Here is an 18,813-nt window from a genome sequence, read left to right as displayed (position 1 = left end):
TTAGCCCAACTGCAGCATCAGAAGTTATTTTGCTGCAGAAGAATCTGACACATGAAACTCTGACTTTTTAAAATAGTCGGGCATTTTCGTCAAACAGCCGAATGACTTTCGTGCAATAGAACAAACAGCGGTTTGCATAATGTAACACAACTTAGAAAAAAGCAACATAGAAAAGATGCGCCGGCCGGGAATCAAACCCAGATCAACTGCTTGGAAGGCAGCTATGCTAACCACTATACCACCGACGCCCGCATTTGCGAGGCTGCTTTCAGCTGTTCATCCGAAACACGTGCATTGCAACGATGGGCAGAGAGTGACAGAAAATTGGCTGAGGCTCCGTGTCGTGTCTGAATTTGGCTGCCTAAAAAGTTGTGATCACTCCTAACATTATTGTAAGTGCGGCCTCTGAGTCCAATATCTACTCATTACCTGTGACGCAGGGGGGGTGCCGATGAATGCAAAGGCACTAACAGTGGTGAAGCATTATTAGAAGTAAGCCCAACTTCAGCGACAGAAGTTATTTTGTTGCAGAAGAATCTGAAACATGAAACTTTGACTTTTTAAAATAGTTTGGCGTTTTCGTAAAACAGCCGAATGGCTTTCGTGCAATGGAATAAACAACGTCTTGCACATTATAACACAACTTAGAAAAGAGCAACATAGAAAAGATGCGTTGGCAGGGAATCAAACCCGGGACAACTGCTTGGAAGGCAGCTATGCTAACCTATATACCACTGACGCCAGCATTTGCGAGGCTGCTTTCAGCTGTTCATCCGGAACACGTACATTGCAACGATGGGCAGAGAGTGACAGAAAAATGGCTGGGGCTTCGTGCCGTGTCTGAATTTGGCTGCCTATAAAATTGTGATCACTGCTATCATTATTGTAAGCGAGGCCTCTGAGCGAACAATCGTCTCGTTACCTGTGACGCAGTGGAAGTGTCAATGAACGCAAAGGCGCTAACAGTAGTGAAGCATTAGTAGAAGTTCGCCAAACTTGAGCCTCCGAAGTTATTTTGTTGCAGAAGAATCTGAAACATGAAACTTTGAATTTTTAAAATAGTTGGGCCTTTTCGTCAAACAGCCGAATGGCTTTCGTGCAGTAGAAATAACAGTGTATTGAACAATGTAACACAGCTCAGCAAAAGCAACAAAGAAAAGATGCGTCGGCCTAGAATCGAACCCGGGTCAACTGCTTGGAAGGCAGCTATGCTAACCGCTATATCTTTGACGCCGGCATTTGCGAGGCTGCTTTCAGCTGTTCATCCCGAACACGTACATTGTAACTATGGGCATAGGGTGAGAGAAAATTGGCTGGGGCTCCGTGCCTTGTATGAATTCGGCTGCCTATAAAATTGTGATCACTGCTATCATTATTGTAAGCGAGGCCTCTGAGTCAACAATCGACTCGTTACATTTGATGGTGTCAATGAACGTAAAGGCGCTAACAGTGTTGAAGCAGTAGTACACGTTTGCCCAACTTCAGCCTCAAAATTTAATTTCTTGCAGAAGAATCTGAAACATGAAACTCTAACTTTTTAAAATAGTCGGGCGTTTTCATCAAACAGCCGAATGGCTTTCGTGCAATAGAATAAACAGCGTATTGCACAATATACCACAACTTGAAAAAGAGCAACATAGAAAAGGTGCGTCGGCTGGGAATCAAACCCGGGTCAACTGCTTGGGAAGGCAGCTATGCCAACCACTATACCACCGACGCCGGCGTTTGCGAGGCTGCTTTCAGGTGTTCATCGGGAACACGTCCATTGTAACGATGGGCAGAGAGTAACAGAAAATTGTCTAGGGCTCCGTGCCGTGTCTTAATTTGGCTGCCTATAAAATTGTGATCAATGCTATTATTATTGTAAGCGCGGCCTCTTAGCCAACAATCGACTCGTTACTTGTGACGCAGCGGAGATGTCAATGAATGTAAAGGAGCTAACAGTAGTGAAGCATTGGTAGAAGTTAGCCCAACATCAGCCTCAGAAGTTATTTCGCTGCAGAAGAATCTGAAACATGAAACTTTGACTTTTTAAAATAGTTTGGCGTTTTCGTGAAACAGCCGATTGGCTTTCATGCAATAGAATAAACAGCGTCTTGCACATTATAACACAATTTAGAAAAGAGCAACATAGAAAAGATGCGTCGGCCGGGAATCAAACTCGGGTCAACTCCTTGGAAGGCAGCTATGCTAACCACTATACCACCGACGCCGGCATTTGCGAGGCTGCTTTCAGCTGTTCATCCGGAACACGTACATTGCAACGATGGGCAGAGAGTGACAGAAAAATGGCTGGGGCTTCGTGCCGTGTCTGAATTTGGCTGCCTATAAAATTGTGATCACTGCTATCATTATTGTAAGCGCGGCCTCTAAGTCAACAATCGACTCGTTACCTATGACGCAGCGGAGGTGTCAATGAATGTAAAGGCGCAAACAGTAGTGAAGCATTAGTAGAAGTTAGGCCAACTGCAGCCTCAGAAGTTATTTTGTTGCAGAAGAATCTGAAACATGAAACTCTGACTTTTTAAAATAGTCGGGCGTTTTCGTCAAACAGCCGAATGTCTTTCGTGCAGTAGAATAAAACGCATATTGCACAATATACACAACTTAGCAAAAGCAACATAGAAAAGATGCGTCGGCCGGGAATCAAACCGGGGTCAACTGCTTCGAAGGCAGCTATGCTAACCACTATATCACTGACGCCGGCATTTGCGAGCCTGCTTTCAGCTGTTCAACCCGAACACGTACATTGTAACTATGGGCATAGGGTGAGAGAAAAGTGTATGGGGCTCCGTGCCTTGTATGAATTCGGCTGCCTATAAAATTGTGATCACTGCTATCATTATTGTAAGCGAGGCCTCTGAGTCAACAATCGACTCGTTACATGTGATGGTGTCAATGAACGTAAAGGCGCTAACAGTAATGAAGCAGTAGTAGACGTTTGCCCAACTTCAGCCTCAAAATTTAATTTCTTGCAGAAGAATCTGAAACATGAAACTCTGACTTTTTAAAATAGTCGGGCGTTTTCATCAAACAGCTGAATGGCTTTCGTGCAATAGAATAAACAGCATATTGCACAATATAACACAACTTAGCAAAAGCAACATGGAAAAGATGCGTCGGCCGGGAATCAAACCCGGGTCAACAGCTTGAAAGGCAGCTATGCTAACCACTGCACCACTGACGCCAGCATTTGCGAGGCTGCTTTCAGCTGTTCATCCGAAACACGTGCATTGCAACGATGGGCAAAGAGTGAGAGAAAATTGGCTGAGGCTCCGTGCCGTGTCTGAATTTGGCTGCCTAAAAAGTTGTGATCACTGCTAACATTATTGTAAGCGCGGCCTCTGAGTCCAATATCGACTCATTACCTGTGACGCAGTGGAGGTGCCGATGAACGCAAAGGCACTAACAGTGGTGAAGCATTATTAGAAGTAAGCCCAACTTCAGCGACAGAAGTTATTTTGTTGCAGAAGAATCTGAAACATGAAACTCTGTCTTTTTAAAATAGTCGGGCATTTTCGTCAAACAGCCGAATGACTTTCGTGCAATAGAGCAAACAGCGGTGTCATATTGTAACACAACTTAGGAAAAAGCAACATAGAAAAGATGCCCCTGCCGGGAATCAAACCCAGATCAACTGCTTGGAAGGCAGCTATGCTAACCACTATACCACCGACGCCCGCATTTGCGAGGCTGCTTTCAGCTGTTCATCCGAAACACGTGCATTGCAACGATGGGCAGAGAGTGAGAGAAAATTGGCTGAGGCTCCGTGCCGTGTCTGAATTTGGCTGCCTAAAAAGTTGTGATCACTGCTAACATTATTGTAAGCGCGGCCTCTGAGTCCAATATCGACTCATTACCTGTGACGCAGTGGAGGTGCCGATGAACGCAAAGGCACTAACAGTGGTGAAGCATTATTAGAAGTAAGCCCAACTTCAGCGACAGAAGTTATTTTGTTGCAGAAGAATCTGAAACATGAAACTCTGTCTTTTTAAAATAGTCGGGCATTTTCGTCAAACAGCCGAATGACTTTCGTGCAATAGAGCAAACAGCGGTGTCATATTGTAACACAACTTAGGAAAAAGCAACATAGAAAAGATGCCCCTGCCGGGAATCAAACCCAGATCAACTGCTTGGAAGGCAGCTATGCTAACCACTATACCACCGACGCCCGCATTTGCGAGGCTGCTTTCAGCTGTTCATCCGAAACACGTGCATTGCAACGATGGGCAGAGAGTGAGAGAAAATTGGCTGAGGCTCCGTGCCGTGTCTGAATTTGGCTGCCTAAAAAGTTGTGATCACTGCTAACATTATTGTAAGCGCGGCCTCTGAGTCCAATATCGACTCATTACCTGTGACGCAGTGGAGGTGCCGATGAACGCAAAGGCACTAACAGTGGTGAAGCATTATTAGAAGTAAGCCAAACTTCAGCGACAGAAGTTATTTTGTTGCAGAAGAATCTGAAACATGAAACTCTGACTTTTTAAAATAGTCGGGCATTTTCGTCAAACAGCCGATTACTTTCGTGCAATAGAGCAACCAGCGGTGTGCATAATGTAACACAACTTAGGAAAAAGCAACATAGAAAAGATGCGCCGGCCGGGAATCAAACCCAGATCAACTGCTTGGAAGGCAGCTATGCTAACCACTATACCACCGACGCCCGCATTTGCGAGGCTGCTTTCAGCTGTTCATCCGAAACACGTGCATTGCAACGATGGGCAGAGAGTGACAGAAAATTGGCTGAGGCTCCGTGCCGTGTCTGAATTTGGATGCCTAAAAAGTTGTGATCACTGCTAACATTATTGTAAGCGCGGCCTCTGAGTCCAATATCGACTCATTACCTGTGACGCAGTGGAGGTGCCAATGAACGCAATGGCACTAACAGTGGTGAAGCATTATTAAAAGTAAGCCCAACTTCAGCGGCAGAAGTTATTTTGTTGCAGAAGAATCTGAAACATGAAACTTTGACTTTTTAAAATAGTTTGGCGTTTTCGTAAAACAGCCGAATGGCGTTCGTGCAATGGAATAAACAACGTCTTGCACATTATAACACAACTTAGAAAAGAGCAACATAGAAAAGATGCGTCGGCCGGGAATCAAACTCGGGTCAACTCCTTGGAAGGCAGCTATGCTAACCACTATACCACCGACGCCGGCATTTGCGAGGCTGCTTTCAGCTGTTCATCCGGAACACGTACATTGAAACGATGGGCAGAGAGTGACAGAAAAAGGGCTGGGGCTTCGTGCCGTGTCTGAATTTGGCTGCCTATAAAATTGTGATCACTGCTATCATTATTGTAAGCGAGGCCTCTGAGTCAACAATCGACTCGTTACATGTGATGGTGTCAATGAACGTAAGGGCGCTAACAGTAATGAAGCATTAGTAGAAGTTAGCCCAACATCAGCCTCAGAAGTTATTTTGCTGAAGAAGAATGTGAAACATGAAACTCTGACTTTTTAAAATAGTCGGGCGTTTTCGTCAAACAGCCGAAAGGCTTTCGTGCAATCGAATAAACAGCATATTGCACAATATAACACAACTTAGCAAAAGCAACATAGAAAAGATGCGTCGGCCGGGAATCAAACCTGGGACAACTGCTTGGAAGGCAGCTATGCTAACCACTATACCACTGACGCCAGCATTTGCGAGGCTGCTTCAGCTGTTCATCCGGAACATGTGCATTGTAACGATGGGCAGAGAGTGACCGAAAATTGGCTGAGGCTCCGTGCCGTGCCTCAATTTGGCTGCCTAAAAATTGTGATCACTGCTATCATTATTGTAAGCGCGGCCTCTTAGTCAACAATCGACTCGTTACCTATGACGCAGCGGAGGTGTCAATGAATGTAAAGGCGCAAACTGTAGTGAAGCATTAGTAGAAGTTAGCCCAACTGCAGCCTCAGAAGTTATTTTGCTGCAGAAGAATCTGACACATGAAACTCTGACTTTTTAAAATAGTTTGGCGTTTTCGTGAAACAGCCGATTGGCTTTCATGCAATGGAATAAACAGCGTCTTGCACATTATAACACAATTTAGAAAAGAGCAACATAGAAAAGATGCGTCGGCCGGGAATCAAACTCGGGTCAACTCCTTGGAAGGCAGCTATGCTAACCACTATACCACCGACGCCGGCATTTGCGAGGCTGCTTTCAGCTGTTCATCCGGAACACGTACATTGCAACGATGGGCAGAGAGTGACAGAAAAATGGCTGGGGCTTCGTGCCGTGTCTGAATTTGGCTGCCTATAAAATTGTGATCACTGCTATCATTATTGTAAGCGCGGCCTCTAAGTCAACAATCGACTCGTTACCTATGACGCAGCGGAGGTGTCAATGAATGTATAGGCGCAAACAGTAGTGAAGCATTAGTAGAAGTTAGGCCAACTGCAGCTTCAGAAGTTATTTTGCTGCAGAAGAATCTGAAACATGAAACTCTGACTTTTTAAAATAGTCGGGCGTTTTCGTCAAACAGCTGAATGGCTTTCGTGCAGTAGAATAAAACGCATATTGCACAATATACACAACTTAGCAAAAGCAACATAGAAAAGATGCGTCGGCCGGGAATCAAACCGGGGTCAACTGCTTGGAAGGCAGCTATGCTAACCACGATATCACTGACGCTGGCATTTGCGAGGCTGCTTTCTGCTGTTCATCCCGAACACGTACATTGTAACTATGGGCATAGGGTGAGAGAAAAGTGGCTGGGGCTCCGTGCCTTGTATGAATTCGGCTGCCTATAAAATTGTGATCACTGCTATCATTATTGTAAGCGAGGCCTCTGAGTCAACAATCGACTCGTTACATGTGATGGTGTCAATGAACGTAAAGGCGCTAACAGTAATGAAGCAGTAGTAGACGTTTGCCCAACTTCAGCCTCAAAATTTAATTTCTTGCAGAAGAATCTGAAACATGAAACTCTGACTTTTTAAAATAGTCGGGCGTTTTCATCAAACAGCTGAATGGCTTTCGTGCAATAGAATAAACAGCATATTGCACAATATAACACAACTTAGCAAAAGCAACATGGAAAAGATGCGTCGGCCGGGAATCAAACCCGGGTCAACAGCTTGGAAGGCAGCTTTGCTAACCACTACACCACCGACGCCGGAATTGGCGAGGCTGCTTTCAGCTTTTCATCCGGAACACGTGCATGGCAACGATGGGCAGAGAGTGACAGAAAATTGGCTGAGGCTCCGTGCCGTGTCTGAATTTGGCTGCCTAAAAAGTTGTGATCACTGCTAACATTATTGTAAGCGCGGCCTCTGAGTCCAATATCGACTCATTACCTGTGACGCAGTGGAGGTGCCGATGAATGCAAAGGCACTAACAGTGGTGAAGCATTATTAGAAGTAAGCCCAACTTCAGCGACAGAAGTTATTTTGTTGCAGAAGAATCTGAAACATGAAACTTTGACTTTTTAAAATAGTTTGGCGTTTTCGTAAAACAGCCGAATGGCTTTCGTGCAATGGAATAAACAACGTCTTGCACATTATAACACAACTTAGAAAAGAGCAACATAGAAAAGATGCGTTGGCAGGGAATCAAACCCGGGACAACTGCTTGGAAGGCAGCTATGATAACCTATATACCACTGACGCCAGCATTTGCGAGGCTGCTTCAGCTGTTCATCCGGAACACCTGCATTGTAACGATGAGCAGAGAGTGACAGAAAATTGGCTGAGGCTCCGTGCCGTGTCTGAATTTCGCTGCCTATGAAATTGTGATCACTGCTATCATTATTGTAAGCGCGGCCACCGAGTGAACAATCGACTCGTTACCTGTGACGCAGCGGAGATGTCAATGATCGTAAAGGCGCTAGCAGTGGTGAAGCATTAGTTGAAGTTCACCAAACTTGAGCCTCAGAAGTTATTTTGTGTCAAAAGAATCTGAAACATGAAACTCTGACTTTTCAAAATAGTCGGGCATTTTTGTCAAACAGCCGAATGACTTTCGTGCAATAGAGCAAACAGCGGTTTGCATAATGTAACACAACTTAGAAAAAAGCAACATAGAAAAGATGCCCCTGCCGGGAATCAAACCCAGATCAACTCCTTGGAAGGCAGCTATGCTAACCACTATACCACCGACGCCGGCATTTGCGAGGCTGCTTTCAGCTGTTCATCCGGAACACGTACATTGCAACGATGGGAAGAGAGTGACAGAAAAATGGCTGGGGCTTCGTGCCGTGTCTGAATTTGGCTGCCTATAAAATTGTGATCACTGCTATCATTATTGTAAGCGAGGCCTCTGAGTGAACAATCGTCTCGTTACCTGTGACGCAGCGGAAGTGTCAATGAACGCAAAGGCGCTAACAGTAGTGAAGCATTAGTAGAAGTTAGCCCAACATCAGCCTCAGAAGTTATTTTGCTGCAGAAGAATCTGAAACATGAAACTTTGACTTTTTAAAATAGTCGGGCGTTTTCGTCAAAGAGCCGAAAGGCTTTCGTGCAATCGAATAAACAGCATATTGCACAATATAACACAACTTAGCAAAAGCAACATGGAAAAGATGCGTCGGCCGGGAATCAAACCCGGGACAACTGCTTGGAAGGCAGCTATGCTAACCACCATATCACCGACGCTTGCATATGCGAGGCTGCTTTCAGCTGTTCATCCGGAACACGTGCATTGTAACGATGGGCAGAGAGTGATAGAATATTGCCTGGTGCTCCGTCCCGTGTCTGAATTTGGCTGCCTATAAAATTGTGATCACTGCTATCATTATTGTAAGCGCGGTCTCTGAGTCAACAATCGTCTCATTACCTGTGACGCAGCGGAGATGTCAATGAATGTAAAGGCGCTAACAGTAGTGAAGCATTGGTTGAAGTTCGCCAAACTTGAGCCTCAGAAGTTATTTTGTGTCAGAAGAATCTGAAACACGAAACTCTGATTTTTTAAAAAAGTTGGGCCCTTTTGTCAAACAGCCGAATAGCTTTCGTGCAGCAGAAATAACAGTGTATTGCACAACGTAACACAACTCAGCAAAAGCAACAAAGAAAAGATGCGTCGGCCGGGAATCGAACCCGGGTCAACTGCTTGGAAGGCAGCTATGCTAACCACTATACCACTGACGAAGGCATTTGCGAGGCTGCATTCAGCTGTTCATAGGGAACACGTGCATTGTACCGATGGGCAGAGAGTAACACACAATTGTCTAGGGCTCCGTGCCGTGTCTGAATTTGGCTGCCTATAAAATTGTGATCAATGCTATTATCATTGTAAGCACGGCGTCTTAGCCAACAATGGACTCGTTACTTGTGACGCATCGGAGGTGTCAATGAATGTAAAGGCGCTAACAGTAGTGAAGCATTAGTAGAAGTTAGCCCAACATCAGCCTCAGAAGGTATTTCGCTGCAGAAGAATCTTAAACATGAAACTTTGACTTTTTAAAATAGTCGGGCGTTTTCGTCGAACAGCCGAATGGCTTTCGTGCAATAGAATAAAACGCATATTGCACAATATAACACAACTTAGCAAAAGCAACTTAGAAAAGATGCGTTGGCCGGGAATCAAACCCGGGTGAACTGCTTGGAAGGCAGCTATGCTAACCACTATATCACTGACGCCGGCATTTGCGAGGCTGCTTCAGCTGTTCATCCGTGACACGTGCATTGCAACGATGGGCAGAGAGTGACAGAAAATTGGCTGAGGCTCCGTCCCGTGTCTGAATTTGGCTGCCATTAAAATTGTGATCACTGCTATCATTATTGTAAGCGCGGCCTCCGAGTGAACAATCGACTCGTTACCCTTGACGCAGCGGAGATGTCAATGATTGTAAAGGCGCTAACAGTGGTGAAGCATTAGTAGAAGTTAGCCCAACTTGAGCTTCAGAAGTTATTTTGTGCCAGAAGAATCTGAAACATGAAACTCTGACTTTTTAAAATAATTGGGCCTTTTCGTCAAACAGCCGAATGGCTTTCGTGGAAGGGAATTAACAGTGTATTGCACAATGTAACACAGCTCAGCAAAAGCAACAAAGAAAAGATGCGTCAGCCGGGAATCGAACCCGGGTCAACTGCTTGGAAGGCAGCTATGCTGACCACTATATCACCGACGCTTGCATATGCGAGGCTGCTTTCAGCTGTTCATCCGGAACACGTGCATTGTAACGATGGGCAGAGAGTGATAGAATATTGCCTGGTGCTCCGTCCCGTGTCTGAATTTGGCTGCCTATAAAATTGTGATCACTGCTATCATTATTGTAAGCGCGGTCTCTGAGTCAACAATCGTCTCATTACCTGTGACGCAGCGGAGATGTCAATGAATGTAAAGGCGCTAACAGTAGTGAAGCATTGGTTGAAGTTCGCCAAACTTGAGCCTCAGAAGTTATTTTGTGTCAGAAGAATCTGAAACACGAAACTCTGATTTTTTAAAAAAGTTGGGTCCTTTTGTCAAACAGCCGAATAGCTTTCGTGCAGCAGAAATAACAGTGTATTGCACAACGTAACACAACTCAGCAAAAGCAACAAAGAAAAGATGCGTCGGCCGGGAATCGAACCCGGGTCAACTGCTTGGAAGGCAGCTATGCTAACCACTATACCACTGACGAAGGCATTTGCGAGGCTGCATTCAGCTGTTCATAGGGAACACGTGCATTGTACCGATGGGCAGAGAGTAACACACAATTGTCTAGGGCTCCGTGCCGTGTCTGAATTTGGCTGCCTATAAAATTGTGATCAATGCTATTATCATTGTAAGCACGGCGTCTTAGCCAACAATGGACTCGTTACTTGTGACGCATCGGAGGTGTCAATGAATGTAAAGGCGCTAACAGTAGTGAAGCATTAGTAGAAGTTAGCCCAACATCAGCCTCAGAAGGTATTTCGCTGCAGAAGAATCTTAAACATGAAACTTTGACTTTTTAAAATAGTCGGGCGTTTTCGTCGAACAGCCGAATGGCTTTCGTGCAATAGAATAAAACGCATATTGCACAATATAACACAACTTAGCAAAAGCAACTTAGAAAAGATGCGTTGGCCGGGAATAAAACCCGGGTGAACTGCTTGGAAGGCAGCTATGCTAACCACTATATCACTGACGCCGGCATTTGCGAGGCTGCTTCAGCTGTTCATCCGTGACACGTGCATTGCAACGATGGGCAGAGAGTGACAGAAAATTGGCTGAGGCTCCGTCCCGTGTCTGAATTTGGCTGCCATTAAAATTGTGATCACTGCTATCATTATTGTAAGCGCGGCCTCCGAGTGAACAATCGACTCGTTACCCTTGACGCAGCGGAGATGTCAATGATTGTAAAGGCGCTAACAGTGGTGAAGCATTAGTAGAAGTTAGCCCAACTTGAGCTTCAGAAGTTATTTTGTGCCAGAAGAATCTGAAACATGAAACTCTGACTTTTTAAAATAATTGGGCCTTTTCGTCAAACAGCCGAATGGCTTTCGTGGAAGGGAATTAACAGTGTATTGCACAATGTAACACAGCTCAGCAAAAGCAACAAAGAAAAGATGCGTCAGCCGGGAATCGAACCCGGGTCAACTGCTTGGAAGGCAGCTATGCTGACCACTATATCACCGACGATGGCATTTGCGAGGCTGCTTTCAGCTGTTCATCGGGAACACTTGCATTGTAACGATGGGCAGAGAGTGACAGAAAATTGGATGCGGCTCCGTGCTGTGTCTGAATTTGGCTGCCTATAAAATTGTGATCACTGCTATCATTATTGTAAGCACGGCCCCTGAGTGAACAATAGACTCGTTACCTGTGACGCAGCGGAGATGTCAATGAACGTAAAGGCGCTAACAGTGGTGAAGCATTATTAGAAGTTAGCCCAACTTCAGTGTCAGAAGCTATTTTGTTGCAAATTAATCTGAAACATGAAACTCTGACTTTTTAAAATAGTTGGTTTTTTTGTTAAACAGCCGAATGGCTTTCGTGCAATAAAATAAACAGCGTATTGCACAATATACCACAACTTGAAAAAGAGCAACATAGAAAAGGTGCGTCAGCTGGGAATCAAACCCGGGTCAACTGCTTAGAAGGCAGCTATGCTAACCACCATATCACCGACGCTTGCATATGCGAGGCTGCTTTCAGCTGTTCATCCGGAACACGTGCATTGTAACGATGGGCAGAGAGTGATAGAATATTGCCTGGTGCTCCGTCCCGTGTCTGAATTTGGCTGCCTATAAAATTGTGATCAATGCTATTATCATTGTAAGCACGGCCTCATAGCCAACAATCGACTCGGTACTTGTGACGCATCGGAGGTGTCAATGAATGTAATGGCGCTTACAGTAGTGAAGCGTTAGTAGAAGTTAGCCCAACATCAGCCTCAGAAGGTATTTCGCTGCAGAAGAATCTTAAACATGAAACTTTGACTTTTTAAAATAGTCGGGCGTTTTCGTGAAACAGCCGAAAGGCTTTCATGCAATGGAACAAACAGCGGATTGCACAATGTAACACAACTTAGAAAAAAGCAACATAGAAAAGATGCGTCAGCTGGGAATCAAACCCGGGTCAACTGCTTAGAAGGCAGCTATGCTAACCACCATATCACCGACGCTTGCATATGCGAGGCTGCTTTCAGCTGTTCATCCGGAACACGTGCATTGTAACGATGGGCAGAGAGTGATAGAATATTGCCTGGTGCTCCGTCCCGTGTCTGAATTTGGCTGCCTATAAAATTGTGATCACTGCTATCATTATTGTAAGCGCGGCCTCTGAGTCAACAATCGACTTGTTACCTGTGACGCAGCGGAGGTGTCAATGAACGTAAAGGCGCTAACAGTGGTGAAGCAGTAGTAGAAGTTTGCCACACTTCAACCTCAGAAGTTATCTTGTTGCAGTAAAATCTGAAACATGAAACTCTGACTTTTTAAAATAGCCGGGCGTTTTCGTCAAACAGCCGAATGGCTTTCGTGCAATAGAATAAAACGCATATTGCACAATATAACACAACTTAGCAAAAGCAACTTAGAAAAGATGCGTTGGCCGGGAATCAAACCCGAGTGAACTGCTTGGAAGGCAGCTATGCTAACCACTATATCACTGACACCGGCGTTTGCGAGGCTGCTTCAGCTGTTCATCCGTGACACGTGCATTGTAACGATGGGCAGAGAGTGACAGAAAATTGGCTGAGGCTCCGTGCCGTGTCTGAATTTGGCTGCCTAAAAAGTTGTGATCACTGCTATCATTATTGTAAGCGCGGCCTCTTAGTCAACAATCGACTCGTTACCTATGACGCAGCGGAGGTGTCAATGAATGTAAAGGCGATAACAGTAGTGAAGCATTAGTAGAAGTTAGCCCAACTTCAGCCTCAGAAGTTATTTTGCTGCAGAAGAATCTGAAACATGAAACTCTGACTTTTTAAAATAGTCGGGCGTTTTCGTCAAACAGCCGAAAAGCTTTCGTGCAATGGAAAAAACAGCGTCTTGCACATTATAACACAACTTAAATAAGAGCAACATAGAAAAGATGCGTTGGCCAGGAATCAAACCCGGGATAACTGCTTGGAAGGCAGCTATGCTAACCACTATACCACTGACGCCAGCATTTGTGAGGCTGCTTCAGCTGTTCATCCGGAACACGTGCATTGTAACGATAGGCAGAGAGTGACAGAAAAATGGCTGGGGCTTCGTGCCGTGTCTGAATTTGGCTGCCTATAAAATTGTGATCACTGCTATCATTATTGTAAGCGAGGCCTCTGAGTGAACAATCGTCTCGTTACATGTGACGCAGCGGAAGTGTCAATGAACGCAAAGGCGCTAACAGTAGTGAAGCATTAGTAGAAGTTAGCCCAACATCAGCCTCAGAAGTTATTTTGCTGCAGAAGAATCTGAAACATGAAACTCTGACTTTTTAAAATAGTCGGGCGTTTTCGTCAAACAGCCGAAAGGCTTTCGTGCAATCGAATAAACAGCATATTGCACAATATAACACAACTTAGCAAAAGCAACATGGAAAAGATGCGTCGGCCGGGAATCAAACCCGGGTCAACAGCTTGGAAGGCAGCTATGCTAACCACTATACCACCGACGCCCGCATTTGCGAGGCTGCTTTCAGCTGTTCATCCAGAAAACGTACATTGCAACGATGGGCAGAGAGTAACAGAAAGTTGGCTTGGGCTACGTGCCGTGTCTGAATTTTGCTGCCTAAAAGTTGTGATCACTGCTATCATTATTGTAAGCGCGGCCTCCGAGTGAACAATCGACTCGTTACCTGTGACGCAGCGGAGGTGTCAATGAATGTAAAGGCGATAACAGTAGTGAAGCATTATTAGAAGTAAGCCCAACTTCAGCGACAGAAGTTATTTTGTTGCAGAAGAAGCTGAAACATGAAATTTTGACTTTTTGAAATAGTTTGGCGTTTTCGTAAAACAGCCGAATGGCTTTCGTGCAATGGAATAAACAACGTCTTGCACATTATAACACAACTTAGAAAAGAGCAACATAGAAAAGATGCGTTGGCAGGGAATCAAACCCGGGACAACTGCTTGGAAGGCAGCTATGCTAACCTATATACCACTGACGCCAGCATTTGCGAGGCTGCTTTCAGCTGTTCATCCGGAACACGTGCATTGTAACGATAGGCAGAGAGTGACAGAAAAATGGCTGGGGCTTCGTGCCGTGTCTGAATTTGGCTGCCTATAAAATTGTGATCACTGCTATCATTATTGTAAGCGAGGCCTCTGAGTGAACAATCGTCTCGTTACATGTGACGCAGCGGAAGTGTCAATGAACGCAAAGGCGCTAACAGTAGTGAAGCATTAGTAGAAGTTAGCCCAACATCAGCCTCAGAAGTTATTTTGCTGCAGAAGAATCTGAAACATGAAACTCTGACTTTTTAAAATAGTCGGGCGTTTTCGTCAAACAGCCGAAAGGCTTTCGTGCAATCGAATAAACAGCATATTGCACAATATAACACAACTTAGCAAAAGCAACATGGAAAAGATGCGTCGGCCGGGAATCAAACCCGGGTCAACAGCTTGGAAGGCAGCCATGCTAACCACTATACCACCGACGCCCGCATTTGCGAGGCTGCTTTCAGCTGTTCATCCAGAAAACGTACATTGCAACGATGGGCAGAGAGTAACAGAAAGTTGGCTTGGGCTACGTGCCGTGTCTGAATTTTGCTGCCTAAAAGTTGTGATCACTGCTATCATTATTGTAAGCGCGGCCTCCGAGTGAACAATCGACTCGTTACCTGTGACGCAGCGGAGATGTCAATGAATGTAAAGGCGCTAACAGTAGTGAAGCATTGGTAGAAGTTAGCCCAACATCAGCCTCAGAAGTTATTTCGTTGCAGGAGAATCTGAAACATGAAACTTTGACTTTTTAAAATAGTTGGGCGTTTTCGTTAAACAGCCGATTGGCTTTCATGCAATGGAATAAACAACGTCTTGCACATTATAACAAAATTTAGAAAAGAGCAACATAGAAAAGATGCGTCGGCAGGGAATCAAACCCGGGACAACTGCTTGGAAGGCAGCTATGCTAACCACTATACGACTGAAGCCAGCATTTGCGAGGCTGCTTCAGCTGTTCATCCGGAACACGTGCATTGTAACGATGGGCAGAGAGTGACAGAAAGTTGGCTGAGGCTCCGTGCCGTGTCTGAATTTGGCTGCGTATAAAATTGTGATCACTGCTATCATTATTGTAAGCGCGGCCTCCGAGTGAACAATCGACTCGTTACCTGTGACGCAGCGGAGATGTCAATGATTTTAAAGGCGCTAACAATGGTGAAGCATTAGTAGAAGTTAGCCCAACTTGAGCCTCAGAAGTTATTTTGTGCCAGAAGAATCTGAAACATGAAACTCTGACTTTTTAAAATAATTGGGCCTTTTCGTGAAACAGCCGAATGGCTTTCGTGGAAGGGAATTAACAGTGTATTGCACAATGTAACACAACTCAGCAAAAGCAACAAAGAAAAGATGCGTCAGCCGGGAATCGAACCCGGGTTAACTGCTTGGAAGGCAGCTATGCTGACCACTATATCACCGACGATGGCATTTGCGAGGCTGCTTTCAGCTGTTCATCGGGAACACTTGCATTGTAACGATGGGCAGAGAGTGATAGTATATTGCCTGGTGCTCCGTCCCGTGTCTGAATTTGGCTGCCTATAAAATTGTGATCATTGCTATCATTATTGTAAGCGCGGCCTCTGAGTCAACAATCGTCTCGTTACCTGTGACGCAGTGGAGATGTCAATGAATGTAAAGGCGCTAACAGTAGTGAAGCATTGGTAGAAGTTAGCCCAACATCAGCCTCAGAAGTTATTTCGCTGCAGAAGAACCTGAAACATGAAATTTTGACTTTTTAAAATAGTTTGGCGTTTTCGTAAAACAGCCGAATGGCTTTCGTGCAATGGAATAAACAACGTCTTGCACATTATAACACAACTTAGAAAAGAGCAACATAGAAAAGATGCGTTGGCAGGGAATCAAACCCGGGACAACTGCTTGGAAGGCAGCTATGCTAACCTATATACCACTGACGCCAGCATTTGCGAGGCTGCTTTCAGCTGTTCATCCGGAACACGTACATTGCAACGATGGGCAGAGAGTGACAGAAAAATGGCTGGGGCTTCGTGCCGTGTCTGAATTTGGCTGCCTATAAAATTGTGATCACTGCTATCATTATTGTAAGCGAGGCCTCTGAGCGAACAATCGTCTCGTTACCTGTGACGCAGCGGAAGTGTCAATGAACGCAAAGGCGCTAACAGTAGTGAAGCATTAGTAGAAGTTCGCCAAACTTGAGCCTCCGAAGTTATTTTGTTGCAGAAGAATCTGAAACATGAAACTTTGACTTTTTAAAATAGTTGGGTCCTTTTGTCAAACAGCCGAATAGCTTTCGTGCAGCAGAAATAACAGTGTATTGCACAACGTAACACAACTCAGCAAAAGCAACAAAGAAAAGATGCGTCGGCCTAGAATCGAACCCGGGTCAACTGCTTGGAAGGCAGCTATGCTAACCGCTATATCTTTGACGCCGGCATTTGCGAGGCTGCTTTCAGCTGTTCATCCCGAACACGTACATTGTAACTATGGGCATAGGGTGAGAGAAAATTGGCTGGGGCTCCGTGCCTTGTATGAATTCGGCTGCCTATAAAATTGTGATCACTGCTATCATTATTGTAAGCGAGGCCTCTGAGTCAACAATCGACTCGTTACATTTGATGGTGTCAATGAACGTAAAGGCGCTAACAGTGTTGAAGCAGTAGTACACGTTTGCCCAACTTCAGCCTCAAAATTTAATTTCTTGCAGAAGAATCTGAAACATGAAAATCTAACTTTTTAAAATAGTTTGGCGTTTTCGTGAAACAGCCGATTGGCTTTCATGCAATGGAATAAACAGCGTCTTGCACATTATAACACAATTTAGAAAAGAGCAACATAGAAAAGATGCGTCGGCCGGGAATCAAACTCGGGTCAAATCCTTGGAAGGCAGCTATGCTAACCACTATACCACCGACGCCGGCATTTGCGAGGCTGCTTTCAGCTGTTCATCCGGAACACGTACATTGCAACGATGGGCAGAGAGTGACAGAAAAATGGCTGGGGCTTCGTGCCGTGTCTGAATTTGGCTGCCTATAAAATTGTGATCACTGCTATCATTATTGTAAGCGCGGCCTCTAAGTCAACAATCGACTCGTTACCTATGACGCAGCGGAGGTGTCAATGAATGTAAAGCCGCAAACAGTAGTGAAGCATTAGTAGAAGTTAGGCCAACTGCAGCCTCAGAAGTTATTTTGCTGCAGAAGAATCTGAAACATGAAACTCTGACTTTTTAAAATAGTCGGGCGTTTTCGTCAAACAGCTGAATGGCTTTCGTGCAGTAGAATAAAACGCATATTGCACAATATACACAACTTAGCAAAAGCAACATAGAAAAGATGCGTCGGCCGGGAATCAAACCGGGGTCAACTGCTTGGAAGGCAGCTATGCTAACCACTATATCACTGACGCTGGCATTTGCGAGGCTGCTTTCTGCTGTTCATCCCGAACACGTACATTGTAACTATGGGCATAGGGTGAGAGAAAAGTGGCTGGGGCTCCGTGCCTTGTATGAATTCGGCTGCCTATAAAATTGTGATCACTGCTATCATTATTGTAAGCGAGGCCTCTGAGTCAACAATCGACTCGTTACATGTGACGGTGTCAATGAACGTAAAGGCGCTAACAGTAATGAAGCAGTAGTAGACGTTTGCCCAACTTCAGCCTCAAAATTTAATTTCTTCCAGAGGAATCTGAAACATGAAACTCTGACTTTTTAAAATAGTCGGGCGTTTTCATCAAACAGCTGAATGGCTTTCGTGCAATAGAATAAACAGCATATTGCACAATATAACACAACTTAGCAAAAGTAGCATGGAAAAGATGCGTCGGCCGGGAATCAAACCCGGGTCAACAGCTTGGAAGGCAGCTATGCTAACCACTACACCACCGACGCCGGAATTGGCGAGGCTGCTTTCAGCTTTTCATCCGGAACACGTGCATGGCAACGATGGGCAGAGAGTGACAGAAAATTGGCTGAGGCTCCGTGCCGTGTCTGAATTTGGCTGCCTAAAAAGTTGTGATCACTGCTAACATTATTGTAAGCGCGGCCTCTGAGTCCAATATCGACTCATTACCTGTGACGCAGTGGAGGTGCCGATGAAAGCAAAGGCACTAACAGTGGTGAAGCATTATTAGAAGTAAGCCCAACTTCAGCGACAGAAGTTATTTTGTTGCAGAAGAATCTGAAACATGAAACTTTGACTTTTTAAAATAGTTTGGCGTTTTCGTAAAACAGCCGAATGGCTTTCGTGCAATGGAAGAAACAACGTCTTGCACATTATAACACAACTTAGAAAAGAGC

General features: G+C 44.9%; 13 non-coding genes across 13 annotated transcripts; all 13 read right to left on the bottom strand.

Moving 5' to 3' along the window:
* Window positions 1–176: 176 nt before the first annotated feature.
* On the bottom strand, window positions 177–248 carry TRNAG-UCC (transfer RNA glycine (anticodon UCC)). Its single transcript has one exon. It is a non-coding gene; the product is annotated as a tRNA-Gly (tRNA).
* Window positions 249–3,115: 2,867 nt separating this feature from the next.
* TRNAE-UUC (transfer RNA glutamic acid (anticodon UUC)) lies at window positions 3,116–3,187 on the bottom strand. Its single transcript has one exon. It is a non-coding gene; the product is annotated as a tRNA-Glu (tRNA).
* A 1,404-nt stretch (window positions 3,188–4,591) lies between these two features.
* Window positions 4,592–4,663, bottom strand: TRNAG-UCC (transfer RNA glycine (anticodon UCC)). Its single transcript has one exon. It is a non-coding gene; the product is annotated as a tRNA-Gly (tRNA).
* A 2,371-nt stretch (window positions 4,664–7,034) lies between these two features.
* TRNAG-UCC (transfer RNA glycine (anticodon UCC)) lies at window positions 7,035–7,106 on the bottom strand. Its single transcript has one exon. It is a non-coding gene; the product is annotated as a tRNA-Gly (tRNA).
* Window positions 7,107–8,511: 1,405 nt separating this feature from the next.
* Window positions 8,512–8,583, bottom strand: TRNAG-UCC (transfer RNA glycine (anticodon UCC)). The gene has a single exon. It is a non-coding gene; the product is annotated as a tRNA-Gly (tRNA).
* Window positions 8,584–9,003: 420 nt separating this feature from the next.
* TRNAG-UCC (transfer RNA glycine (anticodon UCC)) lies at window positions 9,004–9,075 on the bottom strand. Its single transcript has one exon. It is a non-coding gene; the product is annotated as a tRNA-Gly (tRNA).
* Window positions 9,076–9,986: 911 nt separating this feature from the next.
* TRNAG-UCC (transfer RNA glycine (anticodon UCC)) lies at window positions 9,987–10,058 on the bottom strand. The gene has a single exon. It is a non-coding gene; the product is annotated as a tRNA-Gly (tRNA).
* A 420-nt stretch (window positions 10,059–10,478) lies between these two features.
* On the bottom strand, window positions 10,479–10,550 carry TRNAG-UCC (transfer RNA glycine (anticodon UCC)). Its single transcript has one exon. It is a non-coding gene; the product is annotated as a tRNA-Gly (tRNA).
* Window positions 10,551–11,461: 911 nt separating this feature from the next.
* Window positions 11,462–11,533, bottom strand: TRNAG-UCC (transfer RNA glycine (anticodon UCC)). The gene has a single exon. It is a non-coding gene; the product is annotated as a tRNA-Gly (tRNA).
* Window positions 11,534–13,921: 2,388 nt separating this feature from the next.
* Window positions 13,922–13,993, bottom strand: TRNAG-UCC (transfer RNA glycine (anticodon UCC)). Its single transcript has one exon. It is a non-coding gene; the product is annotated as a tRNA-Gly (tRNA).
* A 912-nt stretch (window positions 13,994–14,905) lies between these two features.
* Window positions 14,906–14,977, bottom strand: TRNAG-UCC (transfer RNA glycine (anticodon UCC)). The gene has a single exon. It is a non-coding gene; the product is annotated as a tRNA-Gly (tRNA).
* A 911-nt stretch (window positions 14,978–15,888) lies between these two features.
* Window positions 15,889–15,960, bottom strand: TRNAG-UCC (transfer RNA glycine (anticodon UCC)). The gene has a single exon. It is a non-coding gene; the product is annotated as a tRNA-Gly (tRNA).
* A 2,373-nt stretch (window positions 15,961–18,333) lies between these two features.
* TRNAG-UCC (transfer RNA glycine (anticodon UCC)) lies at window positions 18,334–18,405 on the bottom strand. Its single transcript has one exon. It is a non-coding gene; the product is annotated as a tRNA-Gly (tRNA).
* Between the last annotated feature and the right edge of the window lie 408 nt (window positions 18,406–18,813).

This window comes from Rhipicephalus microplus, chromosome 8 (genome assembly GCF_043290135.1).
Source record: "Rhipicephalus microplus isolate Deutch F79 chromosome 8, USDA_Rmic, whole genome shotgun sequence".
Lineage (NCBI taxonomy): Eukaryota > Metazoa > Arthropoda > Arachnida > Ixodida > Ixodidae > Rhipicephalus > Rhipicephalus microplus.
The sequence above is the reverse complement of the archived record's forward strand: the minus strand, read 5'-3'. Positions and strand labels throughout refer to the sequence as shown.